This window comes from Barbus barbus (assembly GCF_936440315.1).
Source record: "Barbus barbus genome assembly, chromosome: 10".
Lineage (NCBI taxonomy): Eukaryota > Metazoa > Chordata > Actinopteri > Cypriniformes > Cyprinidae > Barbus > Barbus barbus.
Genome location: NC_136738.1, coordinates 30,625,432 through 30,653,213, shown reverse-complemented (window position 1 = coordinate 30,653,213; position 27,782 = coordinate 30,625,432). Strand labels below are relative to the sequence as shown.

The following is a 27,782-nucleotide window of genomic DNA, read 5'->3' as shown; positions in this document are numbered from 1 at the left end:
GCAGCTTTGCTGAATCAAAGTGTACTTTGAGCAATATGTTTGTTTATGAATGCATTTTCTTGGATGGTCTTTTTCACTAGGCTTTTTGCAATGCTTTATGGGCTTGGAAACCATGCTGGCTTCAAATTTGGCCAAAAGAAGAGGCGTCTTCCTTTTTGAACAGCCTTTGTGTCAGAAGCGCTTTTATGATGCTTTAAAAGTGACAATTCACTCGGTTCTGGAACAGAGCCTTGGTGTTGAGAGTGTTTTTCCACTGCTAATGAAATTATTTTGCATTATGATGTTTCTGCCAATGTATTCATCCGGCTAAAGTGGCAAGAAAGAGACTTTAAACTACACATACTAATGTTCCAAGTGCCAATTACTGTGCTCATATTAGCGGTGCAATCATCAATTAAAAGAGATGGATTTTTTGGAAACAAGCATTTCCTTCTAAGAGACCTTGAAGATGAGTGTTAAAGATGCACTGTGTAACTGAGATGAGCAGAGTGAAGGCTGGTGTGTATGAGAGAGTCTCTAGAGACATGAATGAAGATGAGTCCTGACTGTATATAAATACCTCCTGCTCTTCCCAGGGCGACGAGGTCATTCCATTTCATATGAGGCAGACATGGAGAGAGAAAGGTGTTGCTTTCAGTACAAACACTCACACATTTACACTGATGTGATGCCATGTGCAAACAGCATTTCAGAGATCACTGAGAGGAATAGTTCAGTCAAAAATGTGGATAAAAACTTTAATTTGGCTAATTTTCCTAATGCAAGATTATCATATTGCTTCAGAAGGTATGAAATACAGTGCATTCATTGTATGCAGTGTTATATTAGCATCATTAAGATACCGTTATATTTGTTATATTTTTAATTAGTTTTTTTTCAGTAATTTTGTTGTTTTTTGTTTGTGTGTGTATGTGTGTGTATATATATATATATATATATATATATATATATATTATTATTATTATTATTATTTTCATTTTAGATTTTGTTTTAGTTATTTTAGTACACTAAATAAAAATTTGAAATGCTGCATTTGCAACAAGATGAAATTATTTAAAGTTAAAGTTTAATTTTTTTTTTTTATATTTTATTTCAGACAAAATAACAGCATGTGGGTTTACAACAACATTAAAGGAAGTAAATAATGAAAGAAATAATAATTTTGGGCTGAATTATTCCAATAAACGTGACTTAGCACTGGGATTCCCAAACTTTTATGTCAGCCGACCCCTTGAGATTTTATTCATTTATTTATTTATTAGTTAGTTATTTAATATTTCTAAAGCTGGTTCTTGCCATGAACATTTTTGTTTTATGATGTCTTAAATTGACCATATGTTATGCCCTGCCTTTAAACATCACTGTGACCAGTCCTATCTTACTGAAGGATCAATTCACATCACATAAAGATTTGGAATGATGTGCAATGAAAATTAAGAACGCACCATGTTCATGTCGATGCCGTTGGTGTAGGTCCACGAGTGCTGGAAATACTCCTCCAGCCTCTGTCTGAGCGGGTTTGGGATCTGGTGGAATCGGATGAACTCTTTCACACGGAGCATCTGCATGTGGTACCGCGCCGTTCCCGAATACAGCCGCTGGATGATGGCAGAAACGTTCCCAAAAATGCTGGCGTACATCAAAGCTGGAGAGGACAGGACAGTGGCACAAAGATGAAAGCTAATGCAGGTACATTTTGTCTGCGGAGGCCAATTTAGATCAAATCAGCAGTGTTTCCGTCATATTTTTATTAATATTATGCTTGATGTGTCTTTAAACAGCTATTTCTGATTTGATAGCTGTGCTTTAACTGTGCTGTCTGCTGAGGGATGATGGGATAGATTGCTGTCCTTGGACCTAACTGGCATTTGTATGTCACATTGATAAAGACCTTAGAAATAATTTAATAATAATACAAAAGTACATTTTGTATATATAATAAATAATACAAAAGTACATTTCGAGTCAAAATCTAATTCAATATTGACTTAAGGATTTTTGTGTATTGTGTATTATATTTTATTTATATTTATGCAATAGTGCGCAAAAATATGTGTTAAAATACTCCGTTTTGAATTAGATTTGAAATGGACTTTCTTTTTCTAATTCAAAATTTATCTTATTAAATATTTAGTGTATTATGCTTTTTCATTTAAATTGATCCATAAATGGCAGAAATGTAAATAAAAATTAATAGTGCATACAATAATAAATTATTCTATTTTGAATTAGATTCCAAATTTATATTTATCTATTTACTTATTCAAAACTAATTAAATAGTGTTGTGCATTAAGCGTTTCATGCATGAATAGCAGAAATGTAAATCATTTTTTATTTTTTTTTATAAAATTGTTGATTTTGAATTAGATTAAAAATGGATGTTTATTTTATTTATTTACTTACCTGTCAGCCAATAGGATTTAGTTATGTCGTAACTCTGACTAGTAATTGCAAATAGCCAATCATGTTTTAAAGGCAGATGATATTAATATATTATTAATATTGATTAATATTTCATTAGTTTTACAGTAAATATATATTTTTTGTCAGCATTTAACAGAACACCAGCTGGACTAAAGACCAACAGACATGGATTAAAGATGACGTAATGGGGTCTTTAAATGGAAAAGACAATAAACATACTGTATTGATATTCAGCATTGTTTCCAAGTATTTGAATTCTTCTGCTAGATTGAAACGGAGATTAATTATATCAGGTTGAATAGTTTACAGAAGCCTGGGTCATTTCAGATTCACTGCAGTTATCTCAGGACATGCACTTCAACTGAATTTTACTCTCAAATTCATTAGGATACTTATTTAACATGTTTTCTTTTACCTTGTGAAGTTGTGCTACAGTATACCACCATTCAAAAGTTTGGGGATGGTTATGTTTTCTATAAGAAGTCACCAAAGCTGTATTTATTTTATAAAAAATACAGTAAAAACAGACATGTGAAATATTATTATAATTTAAAATAACGGTTCCCATTCAGTCGGATGACCGACGAAATTGGGATCTCGCCAGAGAGACCAATCCACTTCGAGTGTAACTAAATGAGCCAATGGACATTGGCATGCGAACATTGCATCCATCTGCCGTTGATCACAGCGTGAGTAAAAGCGGCAGCAGGTGCACTGCATTAATTCATCCTTTCGCTTCGGAGCCGAGCGGTGGTGTATCACTACTGCTCTCCTGTTCCTCGAGTGATTGCTTAAAGACGAGTGCGGGCGTTACGGCGTTGCAGCGGTGGTCGCGGTTGCACGGGAGAGAAGGAAAAAAAGATCATCTTCCTGCAGACATCCACACCAGGAGTGTGAGGTGGCCAGCTCCCCTGCGTGCTTCAGCACTAAAAGAGCAATTTCTCTAAAAGAGCAACACGGGTGATCGCATCTTTTTAAATATGTCTTATCACCCGTGCGTTTCTGGGTGTAGTTGTTTCCTGGCGCCTCAAGACGGTCACGATCGCTGCCTCACGTGTCTGGCATTCAGCACGCTGAGGAAGCTTTCGTGGATGGTTCATGTTCTTCTTGTGGGGACATGACCAACTCGGAGTTGCGTAATAGACTCTGTTATGTCAAACATGGCGGAGTCCCTCTGCCTCTGCCGCGATCCAGTGTTCGTCCCAGCACCTGGGGTGGCGCTGCATCTGGTGGAATCAGAGGTGATATGAGGATCACTGTGAGGGCTTCCCCAAGTGGAGCTCCTCACCCCTCAAGCACACTGCAGCTGCCGAAGGAGCGTGCTGGGCCCTCTGCTGGACGGGGTGCACCACGCGTTCCCTTCGGTGCCCCCTCTGATGACCAGATGTCGATCGCTGCATCAGAGGGTAAGCCCTCTCTCTCCGGGGATGGCGACTCTGCTGCGTTGGCCCCTTCGGGTGTGATAGCATTGTCCGAGCCAGACCCAGAGATGACGGCCATGCTTTCCCGGGCCGCCGAGAATGTTGGGATCGTGTGGAATCGTCCACCGCGTCCCAATCCTTCGAGGCTGGATGAATGGTTTCTCGGTGGGGGTCGCACCCCCCTCTGGTGCCACTCTTTCCGGAAGTGCATGAGGAGCTTACAAGATCGTGGAAGGCACCTTTCACTGCCCGAAACAAATCTTGTGGCTCCTCCACCCTCACCACCCTCGAAGGTGGGGCTGCTTTGGGGTACGCGGGCATCTCGGTGGAGCGGTCTGTGGCCATGCAAATGTGTCCAACAGCCGCTACCACCCTGCGGGGTGACCCGTGTCTCCCCTCACGGGCCTGTAAGTATTCATCAGGTCTAACTGGCAGTGCTTATAGAGCCTGTGGGGAGGCAGCTTCTGCCCTCCATGCCATGGCGTTACTGCAGTTCCACCAGACCAAAGCCCTGAAAGACCTGCATGAGGGTGGTCACGACCTGGCGGTTCTACATGAGCTGCGTGCTGCGACGGACCTTGCGCTTCAAGCGACGATGGTGACCGCACAGTCTCTGGGTTGTGCGATGTCCACGCTAGTGGTCCAGGAGCGCCATCTCTGGCTGTGTCTCACATGGACATGGAGAATCTTTTGTTTCATTCTGTTTTTGTTCCCAAAACTTCGATAAAAGAGCGGCTTCCTCAGTCTCTGGGTCTCAAGAGGAGTAGAGTTGCAAACTGTGCATCACGGATTTGCTTCCCTCCTCCTCTCTCGCCAGCGGGCAGCAGTGGGTTGCCCAAGAGCACCCCTCCTGCCCATTCATGGAACCAGGTAAGGGCGGTAGCACTCGAGTCCCTGCTTCAATTCGTCACACGCTGGGCTGTCACAAGCCTCAAGCCGGGTTCCTGTGTTTCCTCCCACATGAGGAGGAATCAGGTGAGTGTTACACTGCACACCCAGACCCCTCCCCCTGCTGTCACAGGCCAGGCCGTCACAGGCCCCAGGCCAGGTCCCTGTGTTCCACCTTGCTGCCCCACCGTGGGTACATCGGTGGCCCCGTTGGTCCTGCTGGCACGGTCTCTCGGAGCCTGGTTAGCGCTCCCCAGTCCGTCTCTGTGGCTCCTGCGGACCATCAGACTCGGCTACGCGATTCAGCTCGCCCGGCGTCCCCCCACGTTCAGGGGCATCCGGTTCATTTCAGTCAAGGCCGTCGATTACGTGTCTTACGTGCGGAAATTGCAGTCCTGCTGGCAAGGAACGCGATGGAGCCGGTCCCTTCAGCCGATATGAGGTTGGTGTTTTACAGCCCTTACTTCATTGTGCCCAAGAAAAGCGGTGGGTTACGGCCGATCTTGGATCTGCGAGTTTTGAACCGTGCACTTCACAAGATGCCGTTCAAGATGTTGACGCAGAAACGCATTTTCGGTGGGTCAGTCCCCTAGATTGGTTTGCAGCAATCGACCTGAAGGACACGTACTTTCATGTCTCGATTCTTCCGCGACACAGGCCATTCCTGCGATTCGCGTTCAAGGGTCGGGCATATCAGTACAAGGTCCTGCCTTTCGGACTGTCCCTTTTGCCTCGCATCTTCACCAAAGTCGCAGAGGCCCTTGTTCCCCTGAGAGAACAGGGTGTGTGCATCCTCATCTACCTCGACGACTGGCTCATACTTGCACAGTTGGGATCTCTAGCCAAAAACTCATCACCAAACACCAATGACTTGTACATAAGGGTAATGTCATTTTAGACACATCCAAAACTGTTGCAACAGAGATGGAAATACAATTTTTAAATACATGAATTATGTTTCCATCTTTGTTGCCACAGTTTTGTTAGTGCATTTTTCTGTTCTAAAGAAGGGGGTGTCCCAACACTTTTGTCCTTATAGTGTCTATACAAGTCATTGGTGTTTGGTGATGAGTTTTTGGCTCAAGGTCTGCATATAAAGTCACACCAGAGGTGTTCAGCTGGAATCAGGACTTGGCTTTCTGCAGACCAGTCAAGTTCTTCCACACTGACTGAATCAATCATGTCTTTTTGAACCGTGCCTTATACACAGAGGCACTGTCATGTTAGAACAGAAAAGGGTCCTGTCCAAATGTTGCTATAAAATTAGAAGCACACAATTCCCTAGAATACCATTATATGCTTTACATTAAGATTTGTACTCATAGAAATGACTAAAGTAGTCAAACATGTTCATTAGAAGGGGGTGACCCAATACTTTTGGCAATATAGTGTATATTGCCATTTTCACTCAAACATTACACTTTTGTCATTGTTACTCACCATAATATTGTTGTTGTTTTTTCCATGTAAACATTCTCCTTTTGTGTTTCTCATGAAAAATAACAACATATTGGTTTGAGACGTCAAGAGGGTGAGTAAATGATGACAGAACTGTCAGTTTTGGAAGGATCGATCCCTTTAAGCTATTTGCGTACATACAGTAGATGTTTTTCAGACTTACATCCGATGAGCATGACGCAGATGGAGAAGATCTTCTCAGAGTTGGTGTTTGGAGACACGTTTCCAAAGCCCACGCTGGTCAGTGAGCTGAACGTGAAGTACAGCGCGGTCACGTATTTGTCCTTGATGGTCGGCCCAGAGCAGTGCTCACTAGAGTTGCATCTCTTCCCGAGGGACACCTCGAGATTGTCGAGCCAGCCAATCTTATGCTCCAGGTACGGTTTCTCCACGTTTCCAATGGCATACCAGATGCAGGCCAGCCAATGGGCGATCAGAGCAAATATACACATGAGGAGCATGAGAACTGCTGCGCCGTATTCAGAGTAACGGTCCAGCTTCCTGGCAACACGAACCAATCGGAGAAGCCGCGCCGTCTTCAACAGGCCAATCAGAGTGGTCGTCTTGGGAAAGAGAGAAGGTGCGAATTAGTTACATTGAAAACAGATTGGATTTTACTAAGAAAGACTGGCTAATACTCATTTAGGCTGATTTTGGTTCTCTGTTGCTTTCTCATAGACTCCAAACCCTAGTGAACTGCATTTTAAGACCCAAAACAAAGGCTGTGCCAGAATTTATGTGCAACCCAACCAAATACGCATAAAACAACCTGATACTCTAATAAGCACATAAAAATGCATAGTAATATACACAACAATAAAAAAAAGGTCCCTTTTAAAAGTCATTTCTATGTTTTTATCAGTATTTTATTAGTATTGTATGAAATATTTATCACTGACGTTTCTATTTTGTTTGCAAGAGAAAGATGTTGTCTTTTAACACTGGGTAACACTTTATTTCGATAGTCCACTTTAGACATTCTACTAACAGGAAGTAACTTTGCAACTACATGCCAACCAGCAGTCATTAGAGTATTAGTCGACTGTCTGCTTAATATCTTCTAACACATTTTGATGGGTCCACAACATACAACATACTGACTATGAGAAACTTTGCAAGTATATGTCAACTTATTCTACTAACCCTAAACCTACCCTAACAGTCTACTCTGAGAGTTAGTAGACATGTAGTTGCAACTTAATGAGAATTAGTTTACATGTAGTTGACATATAGTTAAAAAGTTACTTATAGTTAGTATAATGTCTAAAGTGGACTATCGAAATAAAGTGTAACCCTATCCTGCTTAATACATTGCAATTCACTAAGAGAAAAAATCCCTCTAATTAAAAAAACTGGCTAGTGTAGTAAAAAAAAAAATGCAATTACTGATTGTTTTGGATAGACTTCCTTATGGCTCATTGTAATGCATTTTGGGATTTTTTTTTTTTCAAGAAGGATAGAGTGCCTCAGAAGTTGTCTTAAAGACATGTTTCTATGCAAATGAAATAAAAATGTCATTTAAATATTCATAAAATTATGAAAAATACAGTATTGATTAAAACAGTTTTATTTTATTTCAAAATTGACAATTTTATTATATATTTTGTATGATGTCATTTTTTCATTTAGCATAAATGGAAATGTAAAAAAAAAAAATTTCCAAGAAGGCTTTAAGTTGTCCAGATGATGACATCTTTTTGTTGCAAACAAAATATAAATGTCAATGATATATTTCATACTATTATGAAAAGTATTGATTAAAACAGTTGAATTAATTCAAAATCAATAATTTTGCAAAATATTTTGTTTATTTTTTATGGATTCAGTAGAAATGCGAATACATAATAAATAATAATAAATACATAAAAATACATTGTACACAAAAAATAATAATTTTTTAATTAGATTCCATTAGATTAGATTAGTTTTTTTTCAAGTAGTATAAGTGCCTTCAATGTTGTATTTCTATGGCAAACAAAATAAAAATGTCAATGATAAATATTAATACAATGAAGAAAAATACTGATAGAAACGTTAATATGACTCAATTTTAATAATAATTTTGTGTACTATGCATTTTCATTTACATTTAGATTTCAGTGGAAATGTAAATAAAAATGCATAGTACACAAAATAAATAAATAGGTCAGTTCTGAATCAGATTTCAAATGGATTTTTTGATGATGATTTTGTCTCTTTGCAATATGGTATAGTTTTTCCTAGGAAGGATAAATGTAGTACTTTTTAAAAAAATGACATCATTCTGCTGCAAACAAAAAGAAATACACTTTGTATAATTCATATAACACAGAGAATTGCTACCTATGAAGAGTGTTCCAACTCAGTCACTTATGAGGTTCCATTTCAGACTGCTGCCTATGTAGTCAGCTCACTAGGTTTTGGTACACAGCCATGGTCTTTTATAGCTTTAATTATCCACAGTTAAGTGTATCAGAAGAGCCGGAACACATTGTGTCCTAATATACCCAAAGCTCAGATCTGTAATGTCTGTGTATGTCTGCCACACTAATTAATAATTTGATAATCGTGTTTAATTTTAGCCCATTACACACTGCTGTGCCTGCTAACACCAGAGATCCATCTCATCAAAATTTCACACCGCGAGGATAAAATAAACACCAGACATGAGAGAAGCGGCTAATGAGTTTTAGCATACTGTATCACCGCCCAGCTCTCACGTTACCAAACTGAGGAGGAAAAAGATAAATCCTCATTTGCAGGTGAAATCAGTTCACTAAATTAAGACAAGGTCCCTGCAAGCTGACAGCGGGCACCATCTCATCCGAAACGGCTCCTTCAACATCTTCCCTCGTCCCCTGATGGGAGATCATTTGTTGAGCTGGCAATTATTCAGTGGCCTCACAAAGCGAGGTTAGGACCCGCGCTGGGTATTTTTAGAATATGTCTTAATAGATGCGTCTGACAGCAATGCTTAGCGTGCATACTAGCGCTGACAGTGTGTTAGCAAGCTAGCATGTGGAGCAAAGCACGTGGCTTTTTGAGAAGTGCGGACACGGGCCCTGCTGCATCTGTCATGAGTGGCCATTAAAATCTCATTAGTAGCGAATCCCGCTTTTGAGTTATAGCTGGACATAGCGATAGGGTGGACGCTTAATTATACTGATGGTTCATTAAGCTTGACCTCACATGACTGTCCTATACTTTAAATTCCAGTGTTTAAGTAGACGTGTAAAGTTTGAACACAAAATTTGATGTTGGTTGACAAAGCCTTGCCTGCAAGTTTAAAATGGGTTTTAAAAGCTTGAGAAGGTTTTACTGAAATGTGAAAGTCAATAAAATTCTAGCATGTTTTAACACATTGATAGCATTATCTGGTTTCTAGTATGTTGCTACCATGTTTATCATGATTTAGCACATTTATGGTTTGTTGTTAGCATAACACATTGCTACCATGTTTCTAATTAGTATCATCATGTTGCTTAGATGTTTAGCATATTTTTACCATGATTTAGCATGTTTCTATCACAATTTAGGAGCTTGCTAGCACGTTTCTATTATCTTGTTGCTAAGATGTTTTAGCACGATGTTAACATGATTTATCATGTTGTTACCATTCATGATTTAGTACATTGCTAACATGTTTCTATCATGTAGTTGCAAACACGAATGCAAAAATTGTTAGCATGTTGCTAAGATGTTGCTACCATATTCTTATCATGATCACATTGTTAGCAGGTTTCTAACATGTATTAAGTAGCTAACCTGTTTTAACACACTGATAGCATGTTTTATGTTGTCAACATGTTTCTAACATGTTTTAGTGTTTTGCTAACATGTTTCTAACATAACGTATCAAAAGATTGCTAACGTGTTTTAATATGTTGCTAGCATTTTCTATCAAGATTTAACATATTTTAGCATGTTTTTAACGTAATATGTTGCTAACAAAATGCAGCACATTGTTATTATGATTTAACATGTTTCAAGCATGTTTCTATCACAATGTAGCACATTGTTAGCATGTTTTTATTATCTTGTTGCTAAGATGTTTTAACATGATGTTTACATGATTTAGCATGTTGTTACCATGCTTCTAACATGTTTCTATGATGTATTATGTTGCTAACAAAAGTTAGCATGTTGTTAGAATGTTATGTTTCGACTATGTTTTTATCATGAACCATCACATTGTTAGCATGTATTAAGTTGCTATCATATCAGCACATTTTATCACATTACCTGTTTTAATGTTTTGCTAACATAATGTATTAATATATTGCGAGCATATTTCTATCACGATTTAACACTTTTAGCATGTTTCTAGCATGCATTATAATGCTGTTATCATTTTAACATATTTTTAACATTTAGCTAACATTTTTGTAATATTAACATATTGGTAACATGAGTGAACGTTTTAATGTTGCAAGCTTGTTTCTATCATAATTTAGCATTTCTAACAGATTGCTTGCATGCATGTTTGTAGCATTTTTAGCATCTTGCTAACATTTTACGTCAGGCCATCATAATTGTCCATCAAACAGGTGAGACTATACCCTGATAGCACACGTACATCTCCGAGATGTCTATTTGATGTCTGCATTTACATCTGCAAGACATATTATTTAGGGGGTTTGCTCATTTGCAATACGTCTATAGGACGTTTCCTTTTAGATGTCAAATAGACGTCTATTAGATGTCTTTTAAGATGTTTATGATTTAGAATGTATGTAAAACTGACATCTGAAAGACGTATGCCAGACGTTTGTAGACAGCAGATGCTTTCCAGATCAAGAGATCTTTAACAGACATCTTGCAGACGTACGTGTGCTATCTGGGTAAGTGCTGATAATTACAGATGTGTCATAAAAGCCTGTCAAATATGACTGAAGGGCTTGATTGAAGCTGTGGTCAAGCCCTTCATCTGAGTGCTGTAAATGAGATGCATCCTGTAGCCACTTGCCATCTGTGTGGCCTGGCTCATTCCCTAAGTAACACACACACGTTCTGACCACAGATCAAATCCATTTGTCTGACCACAGAGGCATCAGTTGACCATTAAGCTCCCTCGGTGGTGCAGTCAGGGCTACATTTGTGTACATTTGCCTTTTATTGTGTTCTCTCTCTCTCTCTCTCTCTCTCTCTCTCTCTCTCTCTCTATATATATATATATATATATATATATATATATTTCTTCTTTGAAATATAATATAATATAAGCCTTTTATGAAACTTGATATATATGCATCATACAGAAGATTGTGGTCAGTTGTTGAAGTTGTAATAATAAATAATAAACTCAGCCCTGGTGAGCATAAGAGACTTCTTTCCAAAAAAAAAAAAAAATCTTACTGACCCCAAATTTTGTGTTTGGTCTGAAGTGGCCGGGGTCACATCAAATAATTTATGGTATCAGTATCATATATAATCTTACCATTTTATCTTCATTAAACATTTTGAATCTTGACAAAACTGAATGTTTGGTTGTAAAAAGTGAGAATTAAAATTAGAATTCCTCTGATTGTAAAGAAATCGCACTTTTCAGACATTTCAGTGCACAGATACATAAATATCAAGATTATTTTTAGCTGTATCTCACAGCTCCAGCTGCAACCAGAGACAGATGTGCAAGCGCCTGCAGTAAAACCGAGCACAGATGCAGAGAGCGTGAGGTTTGTTAACTGGGTGATGGTTGGAGATCTGCAGCCCTTTTCAGACAAACGTGTGAATGTGAAACCTCTGAGAAAATATGACCTGAACAAAAGCAATATACTTAGCAAAAAGCAGCAAAACCCTTCCATAGTCTAAAAATATACACTCCATGCCATCACATAATGACCTGCTGACATTTCCAGTAGGTCTTAATCTATAATTCCATTCTTTAATATTTTAAAAGCCGCTGTGTGTGTTTCTTGCCCTTAGGTTGTAAATGGCTCAGATGGTGTAGCTGTCACTGGAACGGACCACTGAGTGGCGAAACCATATGCTCCAATGTGCCAAGAGCTCATGATAGGCCATTGACGGACGTGCCCACATAAACAAGCCAGGAATCGAGCCAACCGGCGTGCCAGTGATTCAGCCTGTAAGCTGTTCAAACATCAGTTTTCTCTTTCCTCTCTCTCTCATCATAATCACTGACTCCCATTTGCTAAACCGCTAATCCAAATAAATGGATTCAGAAATGAAGGCCATTCAAAAAAAGAGGGAAAAACAACATACAGTATATTCTGATACTGTAATCCCTGATTCACTGAACAGTTGTGCTTTCTGACCTCTGGAAAACGCTAGATCTGATCGGATCTGTATAATGGACATGGTACAAACAAAAAATTTAATAAATAAATGGGTAAACAGATAGTTTAGGTCTAAAAGGTCCTGTGAGACTGATTTATGCAGACCCCCGTGTGTTAAAGGAATAGTTTACGCAAAAATCAAAAGTTGCTGAAAATGTACTCAACCCCGGGTCATAAGATGTAGATGAGTTTGTTTCTTCATTAGAACAGATTTGGAGAAATGTAGCATTACTTCACTCGCTCACCAATGGATCCTGTGCAGTGAATGGGTGCCAGCCAGTCAGAATGAGAGTCCAAACACCTGATAAAAACATCACAATAATCCACAAGTAATCCACTCCACTCCAGTCCATCAATTAACATCTTGTGAAGCAAAAAGCTGTGTTTATAAGAAACACTGAGACATTGTAACTTCAAACCATTGCTTCTGACTAAAATATGAGTCTTCTATTCATAATAACGCTTCCTCCAGTGAAAAAGTTTTTGTTAAACCAAGAGAGAAATCTGCACAGATCAAGCACAATTTACAATCTAAAACAGTTCTGAACAAATATGTGGGTGGATTTTGATGTGAGAGACAACAGGAGATGGACTTTTTTAATGGAGGAAGGATTATTAAAAACTCAGCTCAGCTCTCCGTCCCCACCTCCGTCTGCCAGTGGATCAACAGCTTCCTGACAGACAGACAGCAGTTAGTAAAGCTTGGCAAATTCACATCCAGCACTCGAACCATCAGCACTGGAGCTCCTCAGGGCTGCGTACTCTCCCCACTGCTCTTCTCCCTCTACACCAACGACTGCACATCTAAAGACCCCTCTGTCAAGCTCCTGAAGTTCGCAGACGACACCACACTGATCGGCCTCATCCAGGACGGTGACGAGTCTGCTTACAGACAGGAGGTTAAGGAGCTGGCTGTCTGGTGCAGTCTCAACAACCTGGAGCTCAGCACGCTCAAAACTGTGGAGATGATCGTGGACTTCAGGAGAAACCCCCCTGCTCTCCCCCCACTTACCATCATGAACAGCACTGTGACTGCAGTGGAGTCATTCAGATTCCTGGGCACCACCATCTCTCAGGACCTGAAGTGGGATATTCACATTGACTCCATTGTCAGGAAGGCCCAGCAGAGGTTGTACTTTCTTCGCCAGCTGAGGAAGTTCAACCTGCCACAGGACTTACTGAAACAGTTCTACTCTGCCATCATTGAATCCATCCTCTGCACCTCAATAACTGTCTGGTTCAGCTCAGCTACCAAATCTGACCTCAGAAGACTACAGAGGGTAGTCCGGACTGCTGAGCGAATCATTGGTACAACCCTCCCCACTCTCCAAGAACTGTACTCATCCAGAGTGAGCAAAAAGGCTGGTAAAATCACTCTGGACCCCTCACATCCAGCACACAACCTCTTTGAACTTTTACCATCTGGTCGACGCTACAGAGCTCTGAGCACCAGAACGACCAGACACAGGAACAGTTTCTTCCCTCAGTCAATACATCTCATGAACACTCAATAAATAAACGTAAAACACACAACTAATACATTATCCATTCACCACACTCACTTATTTTATTTTCTCATTTCTAATTTGCACATACTTGACCTGTACATACATAGTCGCCTATATTATATATTATATATTGTGTATTTCTTATTTTTTTTGCTGCTTGTACATTGGTCATTGGCTATTTCCTGTTATTTTGTTTCATTACCTGTGTCCTGTCCTGTTACTGTCCTTCTGTTGCACTGTGGAGCTTCTGTCACTACAACAAATTCCTTGTATGTGTAAACATACTTGGCCAATAAAGCTCATTCTGATTCTGATTCTGATTCTGATTATTATGGATTATGGACTCAAATTTTAGCCAGAAGTGACAGTTTAAAGTTGAAACATTGATGGATTTGTTTCTTACAAGCACACAGCTTTTGGCTTCTCAAGATGTTACGTCCGAACTAACTGCACTGTATTTTATGTATAATCATTTTAATTTTTAACAGTTCTAAATTCATTTTAAAAGTTTTTGAAATTTCCGGTTTTATTGTTTTGATCATTTTTTTCTGATTATTTTACTTCCTTTTATGTAAAGCGCTTCAAATTACTATTGTGTATGAAATGTGCTATATAAATAAACTTGCCTTGCCTTGCCTTAACTGATGGACTGGATTGGTGTGGATTGCTTGTGGAATATTGTGATGTTTTTATCAGGTGTTTGGACTCTCATTCTGACGGCACCCATTCACTGCAGAGGATCCATTGATGAACAAGTGATGGAATGCTACATTTCTCCAAATCTGTTCCCATGAAAAAACTAATTCGGATGACCTGAGGGTGAGTACATTTTCAGCAAATCTTGATTTTAGGTTAACTATTCCTTTACCTGCTTATCCCTAAATACTGTATGGCACAAAAAAGTTTTTTGGATGTTTTCTTAAAGTACGTTGCCTAAAGTGTAGTTTTTTTTAATTCCAAATGTTTTTATTTCTCTAATAACTGATGGTTATTGCAACACCAAGGTCATGGATTTGATTTCTAATGAACATGCATAATGATACAATCCCAGATATATTTAATGCATTGTGAGTTGTTTTGGATAAAAGCATCTGCCAAATGCATGCACTGCCCTTCCCTTCCAGAGTTTGGAAAGATTGGGAAATATTCATACTTTTGTTCATCAAGGACAAATTAAATTAATCAAAAGTAATTGTAGACATTTATAAAAGTTTTCTATTTCAAATAAATGTTTTTCTTTTGAACTTTCTAAAAATACTGACTTAAACATATCATGGTTTCTACAAAAATATGAAGCAGCACAACTGTTTTCAACAGAAATGTTTCTTGAGCAGCAAATCTGCATATTAGAATGATGTCTGAAGGATCATGTGACACTAAATACTGGAGTAATGATGCTGAAAATTCAGCTTTGCATCACAGGAATAAATTACATTTTATATTCAAATTTAAAACAGCTATTTTAAATTGCAATAATTATCCACAATATTACAGTTTTTATTGAATTTTGAATTAAATAAATGCAGCCTTGATGAGTAAAAGAGACCTTTTTAAAAAGCATAAAAAAAATCTTACCAACTCCAAACTTTTGAATATAAAGTAGGCCTAATGCACAAATGCAAGCATAATTGCAACCTCACTGACAACAGCATAGAGGCCTGTTTGCTCACATCCGCTGCAAAATTTGGGTGCATTTGTGTGCACTAACTGCATAATTGTACCAAAGTGAAGGAGATCACCACCTGGCAAGTTGTAATTTGAATTTGAGATCCCTAGATTAGACCAGCAGCCAAGTGCAGAAGGAAGTAGATTAAGTTCTGGCGTGACTTACATCATCTGATCCTGATCCAAATATGAGCAGGTCGAAGGGAATGGCCGCCACCATGTCTATAAGGAACCAGCCCTTGAAGTAATGGATGGCGATCTTCCCCGGATGGCTCACCACCTCCTCGTTCAAGTTCACGTACGTGGTGCGAAAGTTTATGAGGATGTCGATGATGAACATTATGTCCACCATTAAGTCCACAAGGTTGAGAGGGCTGCAGGAATAGCCACATTCCCGTCTTTTATGCTCCTCGCTGTCGTTGAGCAGGAAGGCAGCAGAGTATGGGGTGAGAATGGCTGTGTAAATCACCAACAGCAGAATGAGCCAGTCCCACACCGCTTTAAACGGACTGTAGTGCAGGATGGTGAACTTATCCATGCGTGGAGCCTGGAGCATGTATTCTGGAAGCACGTCGGCACCCAGCGACAACACCTGGAATGAGACAGGCAGGCAAAAACGTATTACATTGCACGGTGCATGGTCACAGGTCTGTCCTGATAGAGACCGTCTGGAAAAAAAACAATGAAGAATCACTTCTGCAAATAATTCAGCAACTAATGCATATGGAATGAAGTTTATTTACAACAATAACTCCTTTTTATTAGTAAAATATTAGTAAAATATTTATTATTATTATTACAAACTACATTCCATCTGCATTAGATGCTAAATAGAGGCTATTTGCACATGCACTATTATTACTATTTGCATAATAAAGTTGAATAATATAACATTTTAAAGTTTATTTATTTTAAAATGGTTGAATAGTGTATCATTTTCAGTATTTATTTATTCATGCAGTTATAATAATACTAACAGAAAGAAGCTGAATAATGTATATTTTGTAACTAATATTTTTGCAGATTTGGCAGACAAAAATGTATACTAGTAATGTATACTTTGTCAGTTTATTGATTTATTTTTAAAATTGAATAAATATGTTGAGCGATGTTTAATTTTCACTGTTTTTATTTATTTTTACAATTTTAATAAATAATGTTGTTGAGAAATTAATAATTTACACTTTAAAATGTATTTTTTTTGTAGTTTTAACAATGTTAAGTAATGTATAATTGTTCTGTTTATTTTTACAGTTATTATAATAATAATGACAGAAAGAGGTTGAGTAATGTATAATTTGCCATTGTTTATTATTTATTTGTCTGTTTATTTTTACAGTTTAACAGATAAAGAAGTTGGGCAATGTACAATTTATTTATTTATTTATTTATTCATTCATTCAAACTAGGGATGCACGATATTGGATTTCTGCCGATATCCGATATGCCAATATTTTTGCCGATACCGATATATTTCCTTTTGTTTGGAAACAACAACAAGTTTCTCCTGTGCAGGAATTATAAGCAAAATATTTTTAATTTTGGTTACTTTTTAACAAGAACTTATTTATTAGAATTAAATAAAAATGTACACACACATATATATATATCTCAATAAGGTATTTACATTTAAAGAAATTATCGGCTGATTCCGATATCAGTCCGATAATATCGTGCATCCCTAATTCAAACTTCTCCCATGTAAAAATACTACCATGTCTATAGTACACTATAACACTTCGTTTTAGCTGTAATTCTTCAGTTTGGTTTCAGTAACTAGGGTACTGATGGTGACATTAAATCTGAAACAGTGATGCTGTTTGACGGTGAAAAAATATTAACAAACAAACAAATAAAAAATCATAATGCTGATTTGTGCATTTTCAAACTGAGATCCAAACATAGCTGGATTATTTAAAATCTCTCCTAATAATAGTTGATATTGCATCAGTTGACAGCTGTCAGTCACATATCCACAGGCCCATCATCATAATGCTGAATGTGACAGTTTCACCACACCGCACATATTTCCCCGTTCTCATTTATTTATTTTCGGCTGATGCAATATTTCATGGAAAGCACTGGCACAACTGAGTTCTTCACATTTCATAAGCGCAGCATGTCAGGGAGCCTCAGAGCATGACATAAATATTCATTTATTTCTCTATAGTTGCACAGCACCAGCCGTCTCTACTGTCACAAACGCTCACATTACATATAGCTTTCTGGATTATAAAGTCTAGTTGTCATGCATCTCAGGTTGTTTCTGAAGTTATCAGAGTGCTCTGCTCATGGACAAAACGCTGCACAACACTTCAAAAAATCTCCTTGTTCACATACTGAAATATGAAATGTGCTATTCATATTGCATTAATGCAATTCATGAAGCGGAGGGTTCAGAATCTAATTTCTGATTCTCACAGCAATGGAATTTACTTTTATATTACTATTTTAGCAATAATGAAAGTTAAAATAACAAAGGTAAAAAATTTAATTATAAACAGACACTATATGACCATTGACCATGACCATTTTTATATGACCATTCCTTTTGTTATATATTATTATATAGTATCTTAGAGTACCTACATCCTACTTTTTTATAGAATGTTGTACTGGATGAAAGTGTGTTAAATAAATAAATGTAAAATCAATAAAAGACAATAAAATATATAAATTTATAATAAAATATATAATAAAATATTATAATAAAATATATAAAATTATAAAATTCTAATTACATTATTAAATGTCTCTGATAATCTGATAAAGTACCAGAATTGTATTTTGTTTTCTTAACAAAAGTTAACAAAAATTATTTTAAAATCAAACATGATATATTAATTGTCTTATTCTTGATTTTTGTTTATCTATGATAAACTATGTTTATCCATTTCAAACCCATGTGTAATCTAGTTTGTGTTGTATATTTTATCTCAAAATATATATATTTTTAAAAATCAATAAAAACTTTCCATCACACCCCCCCCCCCCCCCCCCCACACACACACACAAAATAAGAATGCAGGTTTACCTAATGTGAATAATTTAACTTACAGTATGCAAAGGAGTGGAACATGTTCAAATATTCCATTCAATGTCCAAAATAAGCAAAATAAAACAAAAAATAAAACAAAATCTGCCATTTTCTGTCATTTGGATGCAAGTAAAGCACACATATGTAGCAGAAAACATCTGGTTCATGTTTTGTATTTTCTTCTGTCACTTCCGTCAATAATTCTAACTTTGAAATCAGGATTAGGCAAAAAATAATGTCTTTAGAATCATTCATACATGTAAAAATCAGCCAAGAATTGAACAAATAGTTGTAACTTCCGTTGTAATTCAGACAGGAATCATGCTATTGTCTTGGCTAATTAAGCGAAAATACAAGACTTAGTCACCTTACAAATGGTTTTCATAAGCACAAATGCTATGAAATGCATCATATTTTGTGAGAAAGTGACTTGAGTAAAACAGACACTATTTTTGGAATCAGCGCCTCAAAATTACTAAGAAGCAAGTATTGGATTTCATTCAGCAAAATCATGAAAATCTGTGTTATTTGCATTGTGCGTTGTTTTCTGCTGTCTGCGACTCTCAGAGCTTGAATAGAAAGATCTCCATGATAAGCAAAAACACACGGCTTTCCTTTGCACTACAGAGGACTCATTTGACTCGTTTTAAGGTTTCATTTCACTATTTTGCAAAGCCATTGAACAGCAGAAGTAAAAGCATTAGGATGATAATTGTCTGTAATCCAGCAGCGTGTAATTGAGCTTTGAATGAACACACACACACCTTCCTGCAGGATTAAACCACCTTTGACAGTCAGCATATGAGGTGCCTTTTCCTGATAAATACTTTATTCGAAATAATGACGACAGCAGCAGTGACAGTCAAGTTTTCTCTCTCTTTCTCTTCTAAGAAAGTGTTGAATTATGTATCTTTTTCTCTCGCAGGCTCTCACGTGTCCAGGCAGGTTGGGGAAGGTAATGTGAGAATTACTCAGTGAACGAGTCGACGACTCTGAAGTGAGGACTCGTGTCGTTTGGATGGGCTGTCATCCACTGACTTACAGCGCCGTGACTTTGACTTTCACTGAAGGGTATTTACAAAAGTCTCTAACCTTGAAGCGCTGCTTACATAGGCGGCTGCCTTTCTAGACAGCATCCGAACTGAAATGGCACCTAATAAGTGACTTATTTAGAAGGTGGCTGCAAATTTATCATTTGATTTTGACGTTAACATGTTGTTAAGCTATAAGCCTAAAATGCACATACAAATAACGGGTATTTCAATTTTTTACATTTAATTTTTTTTCTAAGAAGTCTATTTTGCTTATCACAACTGCAGTAAAAAATACAGTAAAACTGTAATATTGTGAAATATTATTACAATTTAAAATACCCATTCTCCATTTGAACATATGTTAAAATATAATTTATTCCAATGATGAAAAGCTGAATTTTTCAGCATCATTACTATCATCACATGATCCTTCAGAATTCATTTTAATATGCTGATTGGCTGCTCAAAAAATATAGAAATAGAAAGTTCAAAAGAACAGCGTTGATTTGAAATAGAAATCTTTTGACACATTATAAATGTCTTTACCGTCACTTTTGATCAATTTAACACATCCTTGCTTAACAAAACAATCAATTTCTTACAAAAAAAAAATTTATAAATAAAAATCTTACTGACCCCAAATTTTTTTGAATGGTAGTCTGTTTATTATTAACATTTCTATTGCATTGTCCACCATGTGGCATGCATTTTTGAGATTTTTTGTGAAAAACACATGCAATGCTGAAAGTAGTCATACTTTTAGAAACATGCCTATAATGCCTTATAAATGCTGTCTAGTTAGGCGGCTTGCTAGTTTTTGGGACAGATCTAGTGTGCAAACACGAATCCAGTTTCATGGATTAAAGGGCAAATTCAATTTACACTCGAGTCTCTTACACAACAACTGTCGCAATGCTACTGAATTGTGTTTTGCCAATATTTGGAAATCCATCTCCCAGAGGTGGTAGAAAATCCATCTTCATGCACGGATGCTCTTTTGATGCATTTCGGTGTCACAGAAAGATGCTAAATATGGTTGAGGTATGGTGCGTGACACACGGACTCTGAATGATTACTGCTGGTTGCCCTGTATTCTTGCTCTCGCCTTAATATCCCTGATGTTAAGTGCTATCCTCATTAGCGTTTATTTGCATACACATGTCTGTTAGCATCATTTAATGTTGTGCAGGAGAATTTGTTAGAGCTTGTTTGTGCTCGTTCACAAGACTATTGGATTTCCAATGGAATCACGAAGCACTTGACGCGTGCAATATTTCAAACAGATTACGCTCGCGACATATTGATTAACTCAAACTCCATGGAGGAGAAATAAAGCAAAAGCACATCCTCACCTGAGTGTCTTATTGAAACATGAAGGAAACACAACTGATTTTACTCTGCTAAATCAATGTGAAGCATTCATAACCGAGGGAGTCTGTAATATCCATCTGTTAGCATTCACATTCATTTATTTCATGCTTTTAAGAGCCCATTGAAAATATTGGGAACTATATATACTATTATAAAAGCTATAACAATCAAAGGTTTGGGGTCACTGTTTCTTTTAATAATTTAATTTGGCAAGGACACATTAAACTGATCAAAAGTGACAGTCTTACCTGTGTGACCTTCTCCGTGACGTTGTGTGTTCTGTCCTTGACCTTCGGTGCGATGATGGTTTTCTCTGAGGATGGAGGGGAAGGCGCTTTCTTATCATTGGATTCAGAGAAGTTGAGCGCGATGAGTGGGATCTTGTTGATGGTGCTGTATTTGTTCAGATTGGAGTCTGAGGTGGATCCCAGCAGACTGGACTTCAGATGGTTGAACGGACCTGAAGGTAAAGAGTAAAGAAGAGCCTGTGAATATCACAAATTAAGTTTTCTCGTTCATGCATTAGGCTGAGTGATATAGCTAATACTCTTAATATATACCTCCAATAATTCCTGGTGATATGCAGCATTTTGGATATTACTCGTGTCTTTTTGGCCATTAAACTCTTAGTTCATCTATTCACTCACCATGTCATTCCAAACCTGTATGAACGAGGTTAGTAAACTCTCTTCACTTTTGGAAAACCCATGTCATTAGACAAATTTCACAGTCCATTGCCATGGAGTGTGCATCAGAATATTAAGACAAGGGTGTTTAATGGTGTTAAAAAAAAAAAAAAAAATTAGATTAATTTCTGTTTTTCTAATTCATTGTCCATTTCAATGAATCAATTAAAAATGATTTGTGTCATCACAATATTCATAAATTTCTTTATACAACATTATATATTTTCAAATGTTTTAAGAAAAATTATATGCAGGTAAATATTGCTTTTAATAATATTTAAATTTTATTTTATTTTATTATTTATTCAGTTATTTTAAAAAACATAAAATAAAAATATTTCAATTAATATACATTGCGGAAAAAAGTCTAAAAATTTTAAATTTAAAAACAAAATGACGATTTAAGGCATTTCAGAGCAAATACTTAACTATTATAACAAAAATAAAATAAAAAAATGTGTAATAGATTAGTTATATCACCCGGGCTTGATCTCGCCTTGAATAGAATATTAAATAAAAATATTTCAAATGTATTTTAAAACAATTTAAGGCATTTCAGGGAAAATACTTATAAGAAAAATATAGTGGATAATTAATATTTGTTACATCACCCTGCATTACGCAGTTGAAAACAGTACATATTGTTTGCTCAGCTTAATGAGCCATTTGAGTGAAACTCATCAGTGTTGAATTAAAATACCATCATTTAAACTGTAGATGTGAGATTTTACTGAAAGAATCAGGAATTTTAGTGCATTTCAAGCTTGCCATAACCATCATCCATGCTTGAAGCAAACATAGCAATCCATTAAAATCATGTGCAGTGTAAAAGAAAAGTGATGTAACTTTTGGCATACAGCTTTAACTCAAACTCTGATTAGAGAAATGTCCTTCAGAACTGAAAGAGGCCGTGCTGGTTAACAGCTGATGGAAGTCATTCAGCATGCAGCATTGATCTCCTGTCCCGCTGCATCAGTCCCGGTCAATGGGACGTGAAGAGGAACTGCCTGTACAAGTCTGAATCACAACCACCTCAACGCAGGAAGGTCCAGACTAGAGCTTAATTGAAATGGCAGCAAATGTTCTGTATGATCTAATCAAGACATCGATAAGAGCTGAGAGGAGAAATCAGGCTGAAAATGGATAATCACGACACGACATGACGTCCCAGACACTCTGATGATGCTCTGATCTGAAGTGTGAATGCGATTTTGAGCCAAGATAACAGGTTTGATCTGGATTTTTTTTTTAAGTTGAGTTAAAGAGTCTAAATTCTGATTATAACAGGGGTGTCAAGCTTTATTTGATGCTGAAAACTGGACCTAAAGCTTGTGGTATTCATGGAAAATGAATGCAGAAAACATGATCTTTTAACGAGCTTATAGAGACTGCTTCTATATAAAGACAAGTTCGGCATAAAAAGTGTTTCCATTTACAGAACGGCTTTTCTCTCAAATTCAGAAAGCATAGACTTATTTGAATGGAGTATGATTATAAAAACATCAATGTTATTATAACTCAAACTAAAACCTTAAAAATGCATTTGTTACTTGAAATAAAATATGATCTGAAATTATTTAACTTATTTTATTTCAGCTAGTTTCTCGAAAAAAAAAGACTATACAGACTTTACAAAAAAAACTACTAAATTGCTAAAAAGTAAATTAAAATTAAATGAAAAATGAAATGGTAACAAATTATTTAAAATATTACTGAAACCCATCATCTCAGTGATACTAAAAAACACTGATAAGCATTAAATGAATTTTTATGCCTGTACATGTAATATATTATTGCTTTGAGCAAATCATAAATTGCAAAATGATAAAGTATCAATATATTATACACTGAAAAAAGTTTGGTGTAGAAGCAGTTTTTTAAAATTGCAAGTAAATTTCACAGTTGATTACAAAAATGGCAAGTGACACAGTGAATTAAATAATAGCATTTGTTTAACTTACAACTTTGTGGTAATATAGTATAATTTTATAATGAATAGCAAGTTTTTTTTTTTTGTTTTTTTTTTTAGTATTATTAAATTATTTTTCTCAAATCACAGGACTGGACTGGTTTGTGGACTGAATCATGTTTTTAACACTCCTCACTGATGTTACAGGTGCTGTAAGTAGACAATAATACGAAATGACTGTGAACCTGCTGTGCGTTTTAAGCATGCAGAAGCAGCCAGAGACAGTTCTCATGCATTCCCACAGAATACAGCGTTACCTTTCGAACCGCATCCGTGGTCTGAAATGGAGGAGTGTAGAGATTAGAAAAGGAAAATGAGGAAATGTACCCAAGTTCTTTGAAGAAAACATTTAATTGAGAGAATTCTTGTGAAAAATGAAAGCACACATGCTTCTTTTAAAGCTGATGAGTGCCAGTAGTGGATCATTTCATATTTTGATCCTTTAAAATGATTCTAATTAAAAATATCAACCAAACGGGGCAAGCAGAAGGTCATTAATTATGATGCCATTATAATTGCCATTTCTTGCTGTTAGATGTGATTATCATTCATCAATAAAAGCAATGAAATCACTACACTGGAAAATTATAGATTCCTGTCTACACTGATCGGTCAAATAATGCAGAAACTAATGTGTATTATGAGTTAATCAATTGCACAGCTTAAATGCACTTTGTAATTCAAACAAGGTTTATATCAGGGTACAGAAAATGGCTTCAGAGATCCTCAAATTACACAACCATTTCATATTCATTCAGTTTCAAATTAGCATAATAGCCAGATATGACTTAGGAAAACCTCATATTATATCATATCTTTCACCAAAACTATTTTAAGTTGTGTTTTTTTTTCTCTTTCTCTTTTTTTTCTCTCTTTTTTCTGTAAAAGAACAGTATTGCAAATTATATGACAAATAAAAAAAAATAATAATTAAGAGCCTTCAAGTATTTTCAAGTAAAAAGTACATTTTCATTGTCAATTTCGTTTTCGTTTTGTTTTTATTTTTTTATTTTATTTCACTTTATTTTATTTTATTTTTAGTGCTGTCAAATGATTTAAATGTGATGCAATTGATGCGCATCGTGATTATTTTGCACAAGTTTTTGTTTACATAGTATTTTTGTGTATTTGTGTGTAATGTGTATATTTATTATGTATATATATAAAAACACACCCATGCATGTATATATTTAAGAAAAATATTACATTTATATATTAAATATATTTATATATAACATAAATTATATGCATATAAATATTTACATGTAAATACATATAAATATGTTCAAAATATATACTGTATGTGTGTGAATTTATATGTACATAATAAATATACACCGTAAACACAGGTATATTATGTAAATAAAAACTTTTATTTTGGATGCGATTAATCACGATTAATTGTTTGACAGCACTATTTATTTTATTTTATTTTATTTATCAGAACTTGAGAAATACTTGAAGGCTGTTTTTATTTCATTATGCTACTTATTAAGGGCTACTATTATGACTAATATGCTGCTAAACATACTCCTTTTATTTTAAACAACATCATTAAACATTATATTATGAATAATATTTTTTATATTAATTTAAGATCCTTTTATATAATGTATAACATTGTTCTTTTAAACAAGAAAAAGAAGAACAAAATATTTAACTTATATTATTTATAACCCTAACTTATAATATTTAACATTTAAAAACTTTTTAACCAAAAAACAACATTATTATTATTATTATTTTTTTTTTTTTTACAGGAATAAATTGTATTTTAATATATATTAAAATTATTATAATATAATATAAAGTAAGTTTTAGTCCTCACCTTCACTTGCGTGTCTGTCTGTAAACAGGCGTTTGGAGTTGGAGCTCAGTCCTTCGATGTCGTGAACGGAGGAGGCCCGTCTCCTGCTGCACATGCTGTCTCTGGAGATGGACTGGGCCAGGCAGGTGCTGGACTGCGCTTGAGACGGACTGGGCCGGTCCCAGGGCTGCTTGGGCGACGAGTGGTCGAGGGGTAGGGACGCGCTGACCGGGGACGAGTGAGGGCTGGAGCTGATGAGCGCCCGCGTGTCGTTGGCATCCGCTGGACTCGAACCGTCCTTGGTGGGCGATCGGACATCCATCACGGCCGCAGAGTCGTCACTGGCCCTGGGTGAGTCCACCATCACTGAGTCTGGATCGTCCTGCGGGAGAGACTGCTTGCTGGCACCCAACAGCGTCAAGCCTGGCAGACGGAAGCGGAAGAATCTTCCTTTTCCTAGAGGTATTTAAAAAAATTATGTACTTTTACTATAGAAGCAGAATTTTTTTTATTTCTTTTCTTTTCTTTTAATTATTTATTAGGGCTGTATATATATATACTTAATCATTGAGAAAACTTGACTTGATCTATCTATCTATCTATCTATCTATCTATCTATCTATCTATCTATCTATCTATCTATCTATCTATCTATCTATCTATCTATCTATCTATCTATCTATCTATCTATCTATCTATCTATCTATCTATCTATCTATCTATCTCTGACAGACTGTATTGCCTGAAAAACTACTTTAAACTTCAAACTATTTCAGACTGAAAACCATCAAACTTAAAACTTTTTCAAACTTTCTGGTCCGGCTTTCTCAAGCCAACTTAAAGTTTGTCTCGACAAACTATTTTATCTAGCTTTATTTATTATTTTATTAGGGCTGTTATTATAACTGTTATAAACAAATTAATTTAAAACAGCCTTCAAGTGTTTCTCAATGTCCAAGTTTTTTTTTTATTTCTTTTTTTTTTTTTTACTTTTATTTAATATTTTTATTTTTTGTTTTACTTTATTGTATTTTTATTTTATTGTATTTATGAGAAATTGAGAAATACTTGAAGGCTGTTTTTATTCTTTTTTATTTTATTTCATTTATGTTTTGAAAAACTGTTTTGAATTATTTTCAAATTAAATTAAAACAGCCTTCAAGTATTTCTCAATTTTATTTGATTTTATTTAATATTTTATTTTATTTGATGGGAAATTGAGAAATACTTGTAGGATTTTATTTAATTTTATTTATTAAGGCTGTTATTAATATGCTGTTAAACACACAAAGATAAATATTCATATAAATATTATTAACAGCCTTCAAGTATTCCTCAATTTCTTTATTATTTTAATTTATTTTATTATTACTATACAATATTATCATTAATATATATTTTCTTTAAATACTTTGGCATTGGGGAGAGTCAAAATATACACAAAATACAGAAAATATAAAAATATATACAGAAAATGATTTAATAATTTATTCCTATTATAATTTTATTTGATTTTCCCTCAGCGAGATTATCAAGGTTGACTCTCCCCGGATGCAGAATGGCTGTTTTATCATATTTCAGAAGTGGCTACTGAATACACTGAAATGAGTTGGCAGCACCGCTGGCAGGGTTATTATAAGAACAGGCGTATTCAGCAGACGTGCAACTTGAGCGGTCAACATTCATTCCCACAATGCATATCCCCCAGGAGAACAACAGTCTGACATATGGCTCATTTGTTCAGCCATGCCTTTAATTATCCCACCGGCCTTTGGTCTGAATTCATCCCTCAGCACGGACACAGATCACCACTGCTTTAATTAGCAGCTCCTCAATGTGTTTTTTTTTTGTTTAAAACAGGATCTGATCGAACAAATCCAGCATTTCCCCGTGGAATTCAGTGTTTCCTCTACAGTGCATCAGCACTTTGAAGACTAAATTGCTGTACACACTTTCTAATAAATAAGGTTGACTTCAAGAGAAAGCTACCAGACTACCAGACTTTGGCTGGAATCTCATGAATGACGCTGGACTTCACTTTCATTCATGCACTCACCAGAGAACAGAACACAAGCATATGTGAAGAGCATTTGCTTTTATCTGCAAAACAAAGCTCAACTCTGACCTGCAAATTCGTGCAGATTCAAGCTGCAAGACTCAGTACAAACAAGCAGGAATGTGATGTAGATGGCATATTTGAACATTTTAAACTCCTCCCTCAATACCACGACTGAGGTG

General features: G+C 36.1%; 1 pseudogene across 1 annotated transcript in view; it reads right to left on the bottom strand.

Moving 5' to 3' along the window:
* Positions 1-27,782, bottom strand: part of LOC306875660 (voltage-gated inwardly rectifying potassium channel KCNH7-like) — an 89,789-nt pseudogene that overhangs the window by 21,867 nt on the left and 40,140 nt on the right. The window contains exons 4-8 of the transcript in view: positions 25,566-26,000; positions 21,331-21,542; positions 15,807-16,232; positions 6,356-6,755; positions 1,446-1,645 (exon numbers count right to left, since the gene is read on the bottom strand). The product of the transcript in view is annotated as a voltage-gated inwardly rectifying potassium channel KCNH7-like (transcript). The remainder of the gene's footprint in view (positions 1-1,445; positions 1,646-6,355; positions 6,756-15,806; positions 16,233-21,330; positions 21,543-25,565; positions 26,001-27,782) is intronic.